This window comes from Coenobita brevimanus, chromosome 62 (genome assembly GCF_032717465.1).
Source record: "Coenobita brevimanus isolate Jiangsu-jjx chromosome 62, ASM3271746v2, whole genome shotgun sequence".
Taxonomy (NCBI): domain Eukaryota; kingdom Metazoa; phylum Arthropoda; class Malacostraca; order Decapoda; family Coenobitidae; genus Coenobita; species Coenobita brevimanus.
In genome coordinates, this window is record NC_137015.1 from 28,688,089 (window position 1) to 28,704,630 (window position 16,542).

General features: G+C 44.6%; 1 protein-coding gene across 1 annotated transcript in view; it reads left to right on the forward strand.

Annotated features, from left to right (window-relative positions):
- Window positions 1-16,542, forward strand: part of Mef2 (myocyte enhancer factor 2) — a 209,162-nt gene that overhangs the window by 40,076 nt on the left and 152,544 nt on the right. Inside the window, exon 3 of the mRNA XM_080275731.1 lies at window positions 7,727-7,791. The gene's annotated coding sequence lies outside the window, so the exon portion shown is untranslated. The remainder of the gene's footprint in view (window positions 1-7,726; window positions 7,792-16,542) is intronic.

Here is a 16,542-nt window from a genome sequence, read left to right on the forward strand (position 1 = left end):
GACGTACATATCAACACTCCTTCTCAAGTATTTCCTCTTCTGTAAACATTTCCTTCTTCCCGTCTCTCCTCCCTCCCTCCTTCCTTCCCTCTCCTACACTCCTCCTTCCTTCTTTCTTCCTTCCATCTTTCCATTCATCCATCCGTCCATACATCCATTCATTCATTCATTTATTCACTATTCTTATCCATCCCTTCGCTTCTCCTTCATTCTTCCTTCCCTCCTTCCTTCAAGTTATTCATGCATTATTCTTCCTTCTATTTATCCTTTATTCATTAATTTATTTAATTCTTTCCACTTGTCCACATTCATTCTCTTCCTTTCTTGTAGCCATTATTTCCATCCATCCATCCATCCATCCATCCATTCCCCTTGTTTATAATCCATCCTTTATTCATCCATCCATCCATCCATTTAACCATCTCCATGCCACTCCCAAACTTCCCTCCTTCTCCTTCCCTCCCTCCCTCTCCCCTACAGCACGTGTCTCTCTCTCGTCCTCCCTCCCTCCCCTCCTCCGCACACGAGCCACGCATCTGTTGAATACCCCCTCCCCCCTCCCTCTCTCTCTCTCTCTCTCTCTCTCTCTCTCTCTCTCTCTCTCTCTCTCTCTCTCTCTCTCTCTCTCTCTCTCTCTCTCTCTCTCCTCCTCCTCCTCCTCCTCCTCCTCCTCCTGTTCCCCCAAATCTCGTTCCTCCTCCGTTTTTTTCTTTCCTACCCCCTGGCTTTCATACATTCCTCTCTCTCTCTCTCTCTCTCTCTCTCTCTCTCTCTCTCTCTCTCTCTTAGGATTTAATTAGAGAGGTTGGATAATATTGTTTTCATTGGTACAGAAAATATGGAGAAGAAGACCGAGAATGAAATGGAAGGATAACAAAGTGTGTACGAGGAGAGAGAGAGAGAGAGAGAGAGAGAGAGAATGTGGGGGTGGGAGCATTGGTGGGAGGATGAGGAAGAAAAGATTCTGGATTATGAGAGAGAGAGGGAGAGAGAGAGAGAGAGAGAGAGAGAGAGAGAGAGAGAATGTGGGGTGGGGGAAGCAAAGGTGGGGGGATGAGGAAGACACGAACCTGGATAATGAAAGAGAGAGAGAGAGAGAGAGAGAGAGAATGTGTGGGGGGGAGCAATGGTGGGAGGGTGAGAAAGAAAAGAATCTGGATAATGAGAGAGAGAGAGAGAGAGAGAGAGAGAGAGGAGCATACACCGCACAGGTCAGAGGTCAAACAGAATATATATGCGTGCAGAAAAATATAACCTAACCTCTTTATATTCAGAAACAGTACTACCGCAGGCAAGTGCACTAGATTCACAAACGCATTTACGATATATTGCCTTGAATTTACGATATCCTACCACGAATTTACAATACAATTAGCTTACGACATTTTACTCTGAATTCACGATATATTGCCTTGAATTTACGATATACTTCCACAAATTTGCAATACAGTTAGTTTACGATATTATTCTCACGATATATTACCTCGAATTTACAATATACTACCACTACAATACAGTTAGTTTACGATATTTTACAACGAATTCACGATATGTTGCCTCGAATTTACGATATACCACGAATTTACAGTATCATAAGGTTACGATATTTTTTTTACTACGAATTTACAATATATTGCCTCGATTTTACGATATATCACCACGAATTTACGATATAGTGCCCCGAATTTACAACACAATGGATTTGCCATATTTTCCTACGAATGTGGGGATATATTGCCTTTAATTTACGAAATAGTGCTTTGAATATATGATATATTGCCTCGAACTTACGATATATTACAACGAATGCACATATTTTGTTAACCAAGATTTTTTTTTTTTTTTTTTTTAACATGGAGAGGAAATAAATTTGAAACTTACGACACTCTCCTCCTTTTTTCCTTCCCCTTTAAATTATCGCAGTTACAAGAGGCAATTTGATCGTAAGTTTGTGAGTCCGTATCTGGAATGTAAGGAGGGCGTCTGTGGAGGGCTCTGGAAATTTCGTAACACCTTTTCTCTAGCGACTTTCTCTGCACATTACACCTCAGCGTCCTCTTGTATGTTACTGATGCAAATGATGATGGGAAGGTGTAATCTGTAAAATAAATCGCCAGGGAATAGGAGCAACGAACCCTGTTATGCAACCTGGAATATACAACCCTGGGAGCGAAGGCCGTGTGTTTCCCGGCGACTGGAATCCTCAAGTAGGCGGCTGAAGTTGTGTGTGTGTGTGTGTGTGTGTGTGTGTGTGTGTGTGTGTGTGTGTGTGTGTACCGCCACCAGGTAGGTAGGCCAGTCATCTACCTCATACAGTTTTGGGTGAAGGGAGCCTAACCTCGGGTCACTACGCTTTGAAGCTGGTTGTATGGAACGAAAAACTAGCTTTTAATACTCCATTTTTTCTGCCTGTCTGTCTGTCTGTCTATCTATCTATTTATCTCTTATCAGCCTGTGTGTGGTTGCCTGGCTGACTGTCTATCTATATGTCTATCTATGTCCTTGTCTCTTTAGTATTAGTAGTAGTAGTAGTAGTAGGGTTGTTTGCATTATTCCTGCTATTATACTAGATTATACAGCTCCCTATGGTCCACGTCCTTGATTTATTACCTGTTCTCCCTAAATACCTTCTAATCGTCTTTAACTGCGTGTTCAAGGTCAGAGCAATTAGTGACAGACGCTTGTTTAAAGCTGGTTTACCTGTTGTTTTTATGTGGGTTTAGGCAGAATATTATAGCTTAGCATAACTGTCGCTTTCTCTTAAACCTGAAAGATTCTAGTGAGTGACTGATATTATAGTTATTGTTATTTATGAGAATTATTGTGACCTTTTTTCTTTCGTTCCTGGCAACTCTTGATATGGTTATGGCTGGTTGGTTGTTGTTGTTGTTGTTGTTGTTGTTGTTGTTGTTACCTGAGGCCCATCTGAACGTGAACTTGGTGGACTATAGGCTGATGTTGACCTTCTTCCACAGTCTACCATTGTCCTTTCGGGAAATTAGAGAGGGCGTTAAGGGAGGGAGTTGTCTGGTTCCATCGGTGCCACTCTGTGAATATATTCCTCACCAGCACCGTCATTGTGTTGGTATGGTGTATATGTATGATCACTTTTGGGATTAGTATAGCGGTTTTTGGGTGGATATGGCAAGTTCTAGAGTGAATATAACAACTCTTGGCATGGTTATGTCAGTTCTTGGGTTGGGTATAGCAGTGCGTGGTGTATTTGTAGCAGTTTCTGTGGTGGGTATCGCAGATGTGTAGTGTGTGGGTATGACAGATTGTGCAGTGTGTCTAAGTATGGCAGCTGTCTTGAGGTAAGATATTTTGTGTAAGTCAGATATTTTACTCGTATGGTGGGTAAGGCAATTTGTAGGATGAGTGTAGCAACGTGGGTAACAATGTCAGATCTTGGAGGGGTTTGGCATTCTGGGTACAGCAGCTTGTGTGGGTATGGTTTGTTTAGTAGAACTGACATCTTTCGTGCACGACAACTTATGGGTTTCGTATAATTGAGTTATATATATCTTTCGTGCACAGCTTCTGGGTTTCACAAAATTGGGTTTTGTATATCAGTTCCAGAGTAACAACTAAGAGGGCATGCAATTGAAACGGGAAGAGGAGACCATAGCGCGTTTACCCTACCCGACAATAATCCCAAAATCAGCTCAGTTGGTAACCAGGTGTAGTCAGACTGTACGGTTGGTTTGACTAGTAACTAAAGAGAGTCATTCCTACCGCATAACTAAGACACAGTTAAATTAGCCTGGTGTTCAGTTGTGGGAGTGGCCCAGTTGCATCAGGCAAAGAAAGACCGACCATAGGAAGAGTTTTCGGCAAGTGAGTGGACATGGCGAAAGAAAGAAAATGGCAGCCTACTATGGATGGCAAATGATTGGGTATGGCAAGTAGGTGGATATGGCGGCTACGAAGGCTAAGAAGGTGTGTCAGCTTTATCTGTACGGGATGACAATTGACAGAAAATGGCAACCTAGAGGGAATGGCAACTTCTCGGGCACTGCAGCTTCCAGCATATGTGAAATCAAAATAGAATGGCTGGACAGTAATGGCAAATGAGGTGGTATGTCAGAATGTAGGACCTGGCTAGATATGGCAAGTCATCTGGAATGATACGGCGGGTCACAAGATGTCAATATGTAACTAAATATACAGTATAATGGCACCGTCAGGAAAACGTGAATCATAGGGGTACTGCAGGTGTGACGTAACTCCCAGAATGTGGCAGGTGGATGGCTGTATCAATAATTATCAAGTACGTCGATATCTCGGGCATGCCCAAGATGTCAGGTCGTTGGGCATGGCAGCTCCGAGAATATGAGAGCTAGGAGGTACTGCCACTGCCACAATGGGTCTACTTCCTGGGTATGCTGTTGAGAAGATATGGCAACCCCTTAGGTATGACACGTGACTCAAAATGTCAGGAGAAGCGGAAGTGACACTAAGGGGTTATGGCAACTCAAAATTTCTGCATCTTTTATTGCGGCTTCTCTGATATGGCAAGGAGAGTGACATGACAGGAACGATGGTGTGGCAACACCAAAGAAAATGGCATCCGGATAGACATGACAGTTCTGTGTGTACGACGACTTCAAGGATGTTAAGGTTTCAGTGGTATGGCAACTCACAATTCGATCGCTTCGTGAATATGTCAGTTTTAAGGGATGTGTTTGTCATCTGAGGTACGTGAGGTGGCGTGACATGGCAGAAGCGGTGTCGGGGCAGCAGGTGCCGGTATGGCAACTATGGCAACTGGCAGCGGGGTCCAGTGAGCGCCTCGTGACGTCACCACAATCGATGCTGGCGGGTCACCTGGCGCACCTGACGTCACCCTCACTCCCCCCCCCAACACCACACCACCATATCACACCACACCACACCACACCACACCACCATATCACACCACACCACACCACACCACCATATCACACCACACCACCACATCATTCTATACCATAGCACACCACACCACAATACCATACTATAAAACATCACCACACCTCACCACCACATCACACCACACCACACCATCATACCATACCACATCACACCACACCACACCACACCACATCACATCACATCACACCACACCACACCACACCACACCACCACCATATCACACAACTACGCCACATGCCTTTTTCCGCACCACACCACCACACCACACACCACACCACCATACTATACCACACCACCATACCACACCACACAACTATACCACATACCATATACCACACCACACCACCATACCACAACACCCCACACCACACCTCACCACACCACTATGCCACACCACACTACCTCACACCACCACACCATACCACACCACACCACACTCCATCACACCACACCACACCACTCCACACCATACCACACACCACCACATCACACAGCACACCATCATACTATACCACACCACCACCACACCACATCACACCACCATACCATACCACACAACTACGCCACATACCATACACCACACCACCATACCACACAACTGCGCCACACACCATACACCACACCACACCACCATACCACACAACTACGCCACATACCTTTTACCACACCACATCACACCAAACCACACCCCACACAACACGCCGTACCGCACTACTCCACACAACACACCATACCACACCACACCCTACCATTCCATACCACACCGCTACAGCACATCGCGACACCACCACACCATACTCATCACCACCACACCACACAGTATTTCATCACCAATACACCATACCAAATCTCGTCCACACCACACCACACCATATCCCATCGTCACACCACACCGTATCATTACCACCACACCACACCATATCTCATCACCACCACACCGCACCATATCTCATCACCACCACACCACACCATATCTCATCACCACCACACCACACCATATCACCACCACACCACACCATATCTCATCACCACCACACCACACCATATCTCATCACCACCACACCACACCATATCTCATCACCACCACACCACACCATATCTCATCACCACCACACCACACCATATCTCATCACCACCACACCACACCATATCTCATCACCACCACACCACACCATATCTCATCACCACCACACCACACCATATCACCAGATCACACCGTATTTCATCACCACACCACAGCATACCTCACCACCAACACACTACATCACACAAGACCACCACCACCACCGCACCACACCACACCACACCACATCATCACCACACCATACCACACCTCTCTACTCCATACCACTCCACACCATGCCACCCCACACACCACATCATCACCACACCATACCACACCGCCATACCATACCACGCCACACCATGCCACACTGCACCATACCACACTGCATCATCTACCACATCACACCACCATACCACTCTTTACCAAAACACATCGTACCACACTGCATCACACTGTGCCGCACTTCACATCACACCACACCACAGTACCCTACTGTACCACTCCACCCTGCACCAAACCACATCTTACTACACCACACCACACCACACCACATGGTCAGTTTGGTTATATGAACGTTTATCGTAAATGTAGATCATAATTCGGTTCACACTCCCACACATCGACCATTTTGGTTCCACACGCACCCCCCCCTATTGTTTCTTGACGGTTTTACACATCCAGCACGACCGCCATTTTGGTTCCGTGGATATGAACACATTTGTCTTTTTGGTTTCTGAAATTAAATCACCGCCGCCATTTTGGTTCCTTGCGCCCGTACACATTGTTACATTTTGTATCCACCACTCGTACTTGTCAGACATTTTGGATCCAGGCCCTCGTCCACGTCTGCCGTTTTGGTTCCGTGCACTCGTCCATGTCTGCCATTTTGGCTCTGCGCACTTGTCCATCTTTGCCATTTTGTGTCCATGTACTCATATTGTTTGCCATTTAACGTCCATACACTTACATGCCCGCCATTTTGGTACCACTGACTTGTCTGTAATCTACCATTTTGGTTCACGACATTAACACGGCCGCCATTTTGGTTCCATATACTATCACAGCTGCCGATGTGGTGCCGCACACACTTATATCCACTGCTTTCCTTCCACACAGCCTTACATCTCCGCCATTTTGTATCCACTCAGTATACCCCGCCATTCTTGTACCACCTCCTACACTGCTGCCTTAGGTCCGCTCCGTTGCACATTCCGGAACATTTACTGCCGCTGCTTTGCCAACGAAACTATTTATTTATTTATTTCCTTTTACCTATTCTTGCCCCTGATTTGCTACTGTTCCCTGTGTATAGGCATCCATTTTGGTTCCACACAGTCTAAATTACAGTCAACAATTTGCCTTTCTGTCGTACACCCTCTCACCGACTTTTTTCTTTCTTTTTCACGGGTTGGCCACATCATCGTATATATTTATTTTATTTTATTTTATTGTTTATCCTCACGCCACAGAGTCCTTGGTAATGCCTACGCTGCCTGGAAGAAATTTAACATTGAATTTATATTTTGGTTCCAGGTGCTCGTGGTTCTGACGCCATTTGGGTTACACATCCTCATTTACTGACGCCGTTTTGGTTCCATACCCTTGAAGACTTTTTGGTTCCACAGACATCTCGTAAAGTGCAGTGTTTCTCGTTTGGTCCGGTTATTTGTTTATTTATTTATTTTTTTTATTCATTCATTCATTCATTTATTTATTCATTTATTTATTTATTTTTGTTTATTTCAGATAAACTTCTCCCGACGTTGAAGTACGCTGTTTTGAGTCCAGAAAGGCTGCACTCATAGCAAGAGGTATGTTAAGAATATGTATGTCACACACACACACACACACACACACACACACACACACACACACACACACACACACACACACACACACACACACACACACCTATTGTAATTGAGCAGTCATCATTAATAACAAGTGTATATTTGAATTCCCTCCCCTTTAAGGCCATCAGCATCATCAAACAACAGATGAAAAATAGCATTGACACAAACAACAACAAAGATGCAAAGAAAGATAAATATGTAAGAAAATATAAACAACAAGAAAGGTAGCAAAGTTGTAAACATAAACAGTAAACAAAGGTGTAGTGACAACAGGTGTAAACGGAAGTAAAAACAACAGACTAAATGCAGGTGAAAGCAACAAATATTTCATCAGTAAAAATCAAATCTTTTCTTAACTCCAGCATTCCGAGGACGTACTTATATGCTTGCTACTTCCCGGTTGGCTCCGCTTCCCGGTTTTACGAACTTCCCCCCCCCCTCCCCCTACCCCGCGAAAGGAGGATGGTGGACAGCAGGAGGAGGGCAACTTCAGCCTACAGTGTGCCGGGTTCAGATTGAGATGAGCTTGGGGTTGCAAATACAAATACTTCTACCACCAGGCCGCTTGTTTCAGCTTTAAGAGTAACTTTTAGGCCTGGAGGGATTAGATATAGCCCTCATTTTCCCACTCTCAGCAGGAAGTAAAGTATTTTGGTCGGAGCAAGAACACAAAGAATACGTCATCATCCTGAAGGGGTTAATCTTTATTTATGTATTGATGTATATTGGGAGGGATGATAAAATATCCGGTAGACTGGAATTTCTTTCTTTTAGGAAAGAAGTAGAATGCTAGGAGAAACTGAGAAGCTAATGAGTTATAACAGAGAGAATGAAGATGTGTAAGGAAAGCTGCGGAGCGATATGGAAGACTTCCTGAGGTGTGATGTAGCCCCCAATTAGACGTGAATTCGGTGAACTGCAGACTGAAGTCGCCGTTCTCCCGCACTTCACCATCGTCCTTGCGAGGGATTGGGAAAGGGTTGAGGGACGTTTGTTTAACCGGGCAACTCCGCCACCCGATAATATGGTTGCCTGCTAGGGAAGGCGTCCCTCTCCAGCACTGATATGGAAGGCTGAGGTGGAACAGTACATGGGGAAGGACGGCTTGGAGTATTGAGAGGGTGGGGAAGGTGAAGAAGACCAAGTCTCCCAGCACCTCGTTCTTACCAGTTTATTTCTGTATTTGGTGCGCTATAGTATTGTGTGTTATTCATGTAATGCACACTGTGTATGAGTAAATGACGTACAGAAAAGAATAAGGTGTTATAAGCAATGTAAATCTTAGGGGAGACTTGCCAGAAAGCCTTCTGTCTTAACGACTGGAAAAATAAAGTGGGATATCACGTTAAAGATGGTGGCAGATGAAAGGATGAAGTGGAGTAGTACATGAAGGAGGGCAGCATGGAGTAGCAGAAGGGAATGTGGAGAGGGAGACCAAGAACTTGATGGAAGGATAGAGAACTAAATGAGAGAGGAAAGGCGATTTGACAACCACTTCTCTCCGATGACGTATATCCTTACAAGCAAACGATGTCACTCAGATAAATGCTCCCAGTTGGTGAAGGTATTAGTGTCGCCTGTATCTTACCCCTGCCAGTCGAAAGACCTCTCCAGAGCTGAATAAAACCGTCTGTAATTAGCAACAATTAAATAAAAATAACACTGTACTGAAGGGGTTAAGGGTAAGGTGTACGTAGTGACAGAGGGGCAGGGAGGGGTTTTGTCGTGGTCACAATGGATAAACTCTGGGATTAGGCGTGGCAGTGCATGACATTATTAGAAGCGAGAGCATCTCTAGGAGTGACCATGTCCGTCTGTCTCTCACTAAGTATTTTCGGACGCGCGGTACTTCACACCCGTAGACTTAGGCGAGTCTAGCCAAGCCACACCACACCACACCACACCACACCACACCGCCTCACACACAGTATCACTGCACTACTCCACACCACACCACACCACACCACAACCACCTCACACACACACTCATCGAACTACACACCACACCACACCACACCACACCAAGAGCATTAATCGAAGGACCATGAAAGTCTAGCATATAGTACTTTTGTATTTGTTGTCAGGAAATTTAAAGGGAAACCATTTTCATATAGTGCATCCATTTATTTTTCATGGGGTGTGCTGGTTTGGTTGCACGCCGATTATTTAACTGCATCAGCCAGAGCAGGTAATTTTACTTTTACATTCAGTCGTAGCGGAGAGGTTAGCTTTTAGTGATAGAGTTAACAAATGGCTGTACGTAACCTCCCGACTTGGATCATGTCAGTTAAAATGAATAATATCGTTTGGATGTAACTAGAACACTTTAAAAATACGTCATGGTACTGGTTAACCCTTTGAATCCTCTGATGTATTTTCTAGTTTATGTTTGCTTCCTAAAGACAATTTTATAGGACATACGAGGGCTTGTAGATACGAGAAATAGCCTCCATCAACTTTTTCACTAGTAGCAGAACTGAACAAAATAACCAGCCGTGTATGTGTGTAGTGTGATTAACCCTTTCGCTTCGAGGACGATTTTTTCAGTTATTCTTCGTATCACTGGACGATTTTATCCAGCTTCAAAAAGGCCTCTAGCGTTGAAACGATAAAAAAAAAAAAAAAATGATATTCAGCGCCGTCAGTACTAAAAAATCTCTCGTCTGGAAGTGGCAAGAATTGACAAAAAAAAAAAAAAAAGTTACTGGATTGAAGATGTTGAGAGAGAGAGAGAGGGAGAGGGAGAGGCATGGTATTGAAGGTGTAAAGCGAACTAAGGATGGTAGTTTGTCTTCAGGCCGTATTATCGAAAGGTTTACAAGCACCTCTTACTTAGCGATTTATTCTGCAAAGCGCAACTTACTCTATTTCGTTGCCTTTGTCGTTGTAATATCGATATACAGTAGTAATAGTAGTAGTAGCTGTTGTTGTTGTAATATTAGTGGTAGTAATTAAAACCCCAGGCTTATCTGAACGTGAACCCAGTGGACTGCAGGCTAAGTTGCCCTCTTGCTGCGGTCCACCATTCTCGTTTGGGGCATAGGAAGGGATGAGAGATTTTATATTGTACATCCAAGCAGCTCCACCGTCCAGTTTTATCAGTACCACCGCGTGAAGACCCCCCTCTCCACCCCCGATATACAGTGCGCAGAATATATGCGAGAACTGGAGCTTTGGAACGGGAGGGTGTTACTGAGTAGGGACGGAAGTGCATGGAGAATATTTTTTGAGGCCTCCCTTTAGATAGATAGACGGATAGATAGATAAGTAGGTTAGAAAATTGGATAGGGAGATAAACTAATTGCCAGATGGATGGATGATGGACACAGATCGAAAAACAAACAGATAGACAGATGTATGGACGGGTTGATAAAGAAGACAGATAGATAATGGGAGGCAGGCTGGGTAGATAGTTTCAGATAGTCAGACGGATTGATAGTCGAGCAGTGCCACAGACGGACTGAAAGATAAATAAATAGCGTCACAAAGATGGATATAGAGAAAAATAGTGCCCAACATAGATAATTAAAGTTACTGATAAATAGAAAGATAAAGTGATAGATGTAATTAATGATTTGACTTGTTATAGGTCAGAGTTCAGGGGTGTCCTGGTTCAAGGTGTGTTTGTTTGTGTGTTTTGCTGTGTTTGTCTCGAGATGGGCATCATTGGGAGGTTAAGGATATTTTGTTATTATTATTACTATTATTATTATTATTATTATTGTTATTATTATGATGATGATGATGATAATTATGATTATTATTGTTGTTGTTGCTTTCTTATTTTTTACATTGATGTATTAATGATAGTAGTAGCTTTATTCCACTTCGTTTCTCACTAAGTGGAATCTTTCGTAAGCTCATGTCTGTTAGTCCGTACGTCTGTTCCACACTGTATCTCAGAAACCATTTGTTGGAGTTTTGTATGACTTACTTAAAGGGCGACTTCGGCCTCAGCTGATTTTCAGTCGAAAGGTAACAAATTTGAATTACTCTTGCCTTAAGCGAGACGGAGCGAGGAATTTCCCCTTACTTCTATCCTGCAGGGGCACCCGTTGAGAGAGAGAGAGAGAGAGAGAGAGAGAGAGAGAGAGAATAGTAGTGTTTGCTATTTATAACTTAAACTATAGCATTATAATATACAATTTTAGGAGTATAAGGAGGGAAGAAGGAGAGGCGAGAGAGTGATAATACAACAAACACGTCACTCTTCTCTCTTCTGTCATGCTGGTAATTTCAGTGCCGGACTAAGGACGAATCCATGCCCTTCACTAAAAGCAAATGCTAAATTTGAAGGAAGAGGCCAGAAATGAGTCATAACTCGGGAACCGGTGGCCCGATTGGACTGGAAATGGTTTTATTCTTCAGATTAGAACAATTTAAAGAGTAAACTTACAGTACCTTGCTCTGACAAAGATTGCGCTACGTTGCGCCGTTTTTTGCAGTGTTACAGTAACAAACAAACGTACAGAAAACGGATCATTATAATGTAGATTGTAGGGCCATGTAAGAGGATGATGCCTGTCTTTTCGAAATTTTTAAAAATCCAAGATGGCCGACTTAAGACCAATTTTCTATTTTGCAACTTTAAATCCCTTATATCTCCTTACTTTAACAGACTGGTTTACAGGGTGTAGCGCAGTGGAATATAGTCTCTCTAGAGCCTCATGATTTTTATTATGATGAGGATGTTGTTTTTGATTATTATGATGATGATTGCAGTGATGGTGATGATAATGATGATGATGATGATGATGATGATTGCAGTGATGGTGAAGATGATGGCGAAATATTCCCCCCCCCCTCTCTCTCTCTCTCTCTCTCTCTCTCTCTCTCTCTCTTTATTAGCAGGTAGTAAATGAGATAGGAGTAAAAATCTTGTTCAAAATAAGGAGAGAGATTCCACCCCCTCCTTCCCTCCCTTTCGCTTTTATTCCCCCCTCCCACCTCCCTCCCTCCCTTTCTCGCACCTCTTCTTCCTCTCTCCCTCTCTCTTCCACCCTCCCTCCCTCTCTCTTCCCTCCTCATCTTTTTCACCATCGTTCTCTCCACTTCTCTTCTTTTTCCCTTCAGTTTCTTTCCTTCCCTCTTCCTTTCCCCCTTCCCCATCCTTCCTGCTCTCTCTCTCTCTCTCTCTCTCTCTCTCTCTCTCTCTCTCTCTCTCATTTTTTCCTTTTCTCCTTCCTTTTCTTTTCTTTCTCCCCTTCCACCTACTCCTCTTCTCTCTCTTCTCAGTTCTCACTTTTTCCTCCCTCTCTCCCTCCTGTCACTGTCTTTACCTTTCCCTCCTTTCCCCCCCCTTTCCTCCTCCCTCCCCCCTTTCTCTTCTCCCTCTTGCCCTTTTTCCTCCTGTCTCATTCTTCCCTCTCATTTTCCCTCCTCCCTATCTGCCTCTCCTCCCTCTCCCTCCTGACCGTCCCTCCCTGTCACTTCTCTCCCTACATTACCACCCTCTCTTCCTTCCCCCTCCCTTCCCTCCCTATGCTTTCCTCCTCTTGTCTGACCTTTCCTCATTACTTGTCTTCCTCTCTTCCTCCCCCCTTCCTCTCCTCTCTTCCCCCCCCCACCCTCTCTTCTCTCTTCCTCGCCTCACTCTCTCTCTCCTCTCCCCCCCCACCCTCTCTCCTCTCTTCCTTCCCCTCTCTTTCTCTGCCATTCCTTTCATTTAACCCTCCCTCTACTCTCTCTCTCTTTTCCGTTTTCCCTCCCTCTCTTCATTTTCCCTCCCATCATTCTTCCTCACCCTTTCCTCTCCTCTCCTCTCCCTTCCGTGCCATTCTCACTCCCCTCTCTTGTTTTCTCCCTGTTCTCTCCCCTCCTTTCTTACCCTCCCCGTCTCCCTTTGCCCTCTCCTCCCCTCCCCATTCCCCCGTCTCCACCCTCCCCCTCCCCTTCCTTCTCGCTCTCTCCTCTTTCCCTCCACTTACTTCACGTTCCCCTCCCTCCTGTCCCTCCCTCATTTCCCTTTCCCTCTTGGCCCCCTCCTTCTGTCTTCCTTTCCCCCTTCCTTCCCTCCTCCCTTTCCCCTCTCCCTTCTTCCCCGTTGCTCCTTTCCCTCCTCTCACTGTCTCCCTCACCCTCGTTTTCCCCCCTCCCCCTGTCTTTCTCCACTTCCCTTTCCCTCCGTTTCCCTCCTCATTCCTTCGCCCCCCCTTTTGCTCCCCCCACATTCTCCCTCACCCTTTCCTCCCCCCTCCCATTCTCCTCTCCCTTTTCCCTTCCCCTTCCGTCTCCCTCACCCCCCTCGCCCCGTGCCGTGTGCCTCCTCCCCTCAGAATTGATCGCGTGCGCAGGAATCTCTCAAACGTTGCCTCCCTCTCAGTCTCCCCACAGCGCTCCCTCCCGCTCCCTCGCTCTCCCCTCTCTGCCAGCATGGGCCAGGCAACTCCCCTCACCCTCATATAGAGCACCAAGGCCCTCACTACCAAGGTAAATACAACCTCCAGCATTTTAGTGGCGGGGCGTCGTCTTCTTTGATGGCCTCCTTGCCTCTCACTCCTATCTCCCCCACTTCCTCTCTCCCTCTCTACCTCTACCTCAGCTGATCTCTCTCTCTCGTCTCCCTCCCTCCCTCCCAACCCGCTCTCCCTACCTTCCTCCCTCCATCCATCTTTCTCTTCCTGTTCCTTCTCCTCTTCCTTCTGCCCCTCCTCTTCCTCCTTCTCCTGTATGCGTCTTTCCCGTTCACTCAGTAAATTTGATTGATTTTCCTGTACTGTATTTCGTTTTCTACGCCTCCTCCTCCTCCTCCTCCTCCTCCTCCTCCTCCTCCTCCTCCTTCTCCTCCTCCTCCTCCTCCTCCTCCTCCTCCTCGGTAGCACACACTTCTCTTCCTCCTTCCTCTCTCCTGCGTCTTCAAGTATTTCGAAAAAGAAAAACTGTGGTGTTGATTTATTGTATTTTATTATTACACTGTTTTATGTCGGCAGTATTTTTTTCCACCCACCTTGCTGTTTACTGGGAAATCGGGGTTGTGGTGATGGTGATGATGATGGTGGTGGTGATGGTGATGATAATGGTGGTGGTGATGGTGATGATGATGGTGGTGGTGATGGTGATGATGATGATGATGATGGTGATGGTGGTGATGATGGTGGTGGTGGTGGCGTTGGTGATGGTGATGATGGTTACGATGATGATGATTTATGATGATGATGGTGGTGGTGATGATGATGATGATGGGGGTGGTGATGGTAATGATGATGATGATTTATGATGATGGTGATAGTGATGATGGTGATGATGATAGTGTTTACGGTGTTGTGTTATTGACGTGATTTTTCGTGAGTGATGTCAGGCGTTGAATTTTACCGTCAGTGCCCGATGCCCTTAACCCCTTCACTCCGATGATTTATTTTACTCAGTTTATTTGAACGTTGTGTCCCTTTGATTGTATTCAGCCTCGTACTGAAGGGGTTACTGAAGGCCATATCCACATTCTTAGATTCTTAAATTCTGAATCAACTCGTCTTAAGGTAACAAGAATATAATTTGAATACGTCCTTGGGCTGAAAGGATAAGGACTTCACACCGATGACTTTTTTTGTGTTCATGTTACCTTCCCACGATTTTATGCAGCGATTTTGTACGGCGATTTTATGCAGCGATTTTGTACGGCGATTTTATGCAGCGATTTTGTACGGCGATTTTATGCAGCGAAATTTGTACAGCGATTTTATACAACGATTTTATGCAGCGATTTTATACGGCGATTTTGTACAGCGATTTTATATAGCGGTTTTATACAGCGATTTTATGCAGCGATTTTATACGGCGATTTTATACAGCGATTTTGTACAGCGATCTTATGGAGCGGTTTTATACAACGATTTATACAGCGATTTTCCTCAACTCTAATGTGGAAACAGTTGAATTGCGCCACTGAATTAGGGTATTGAATTAGGCTACATCTAATCCTTCCAGTTCCATGAATCGCCGGTAAGCTGAATAAAACCGTCTGTATGTAGCCGGATTAACACGGGGGTTGCCTGTGGCCGGGGTGGATACCTCTGAGGCGTTACAAGGAATAAAATACAGAAGATTTATGTTTATTTATTTTTATTTATTTACTTTATTTTTTACCAGAGACTTCAGCATTAGCATCCGGTGACCCTTTTTATTTTTTTGTTATTCCTTATATATATATATATATATATATATATATATATATATATATATATATATATATATATATATATTTGCTGTTCCCAGGTGATTTTTTTTTTTGGGAGGGGGGAGGGAGACATGAGCGGGAGGTGACAGACACAGCCGAAATAAAGCCCTTCACTGCTACACGTACATCCCAAGCTGAATAAAATCGTCTGGAGATAGCAAGCTTCAAATACGTGACTAACTTTAGGGGTTCATGGAGATGGTGTTTATCGTGTGTGTGTGTGTGTGTGTGTGTGTGTGTGTGTGTGTGTGTGTGTGTGTGTGTGTGTGTGTGTGTACGCTAAGATACAGGTGTGACGTCAGACGGAAAAAAAAAAAAAAGAAGCGAAATCTGTATCACGCTGCCAGAAGGATAACCATTTCAGTCCGATTTTTTTTTTTTTTTAATGCTTAATACCTTCAAACGATTATTCTTAGTCTAGGAGAGATTTTTAGAACGGCTAGGTGTACAAATAACCTTAATTAGCCCCTTCAGTACGAGACCTGTTGCCTAAGTAAAGCAAAATAAAAATCATGTGAAGGTAGCAAGAATAACCA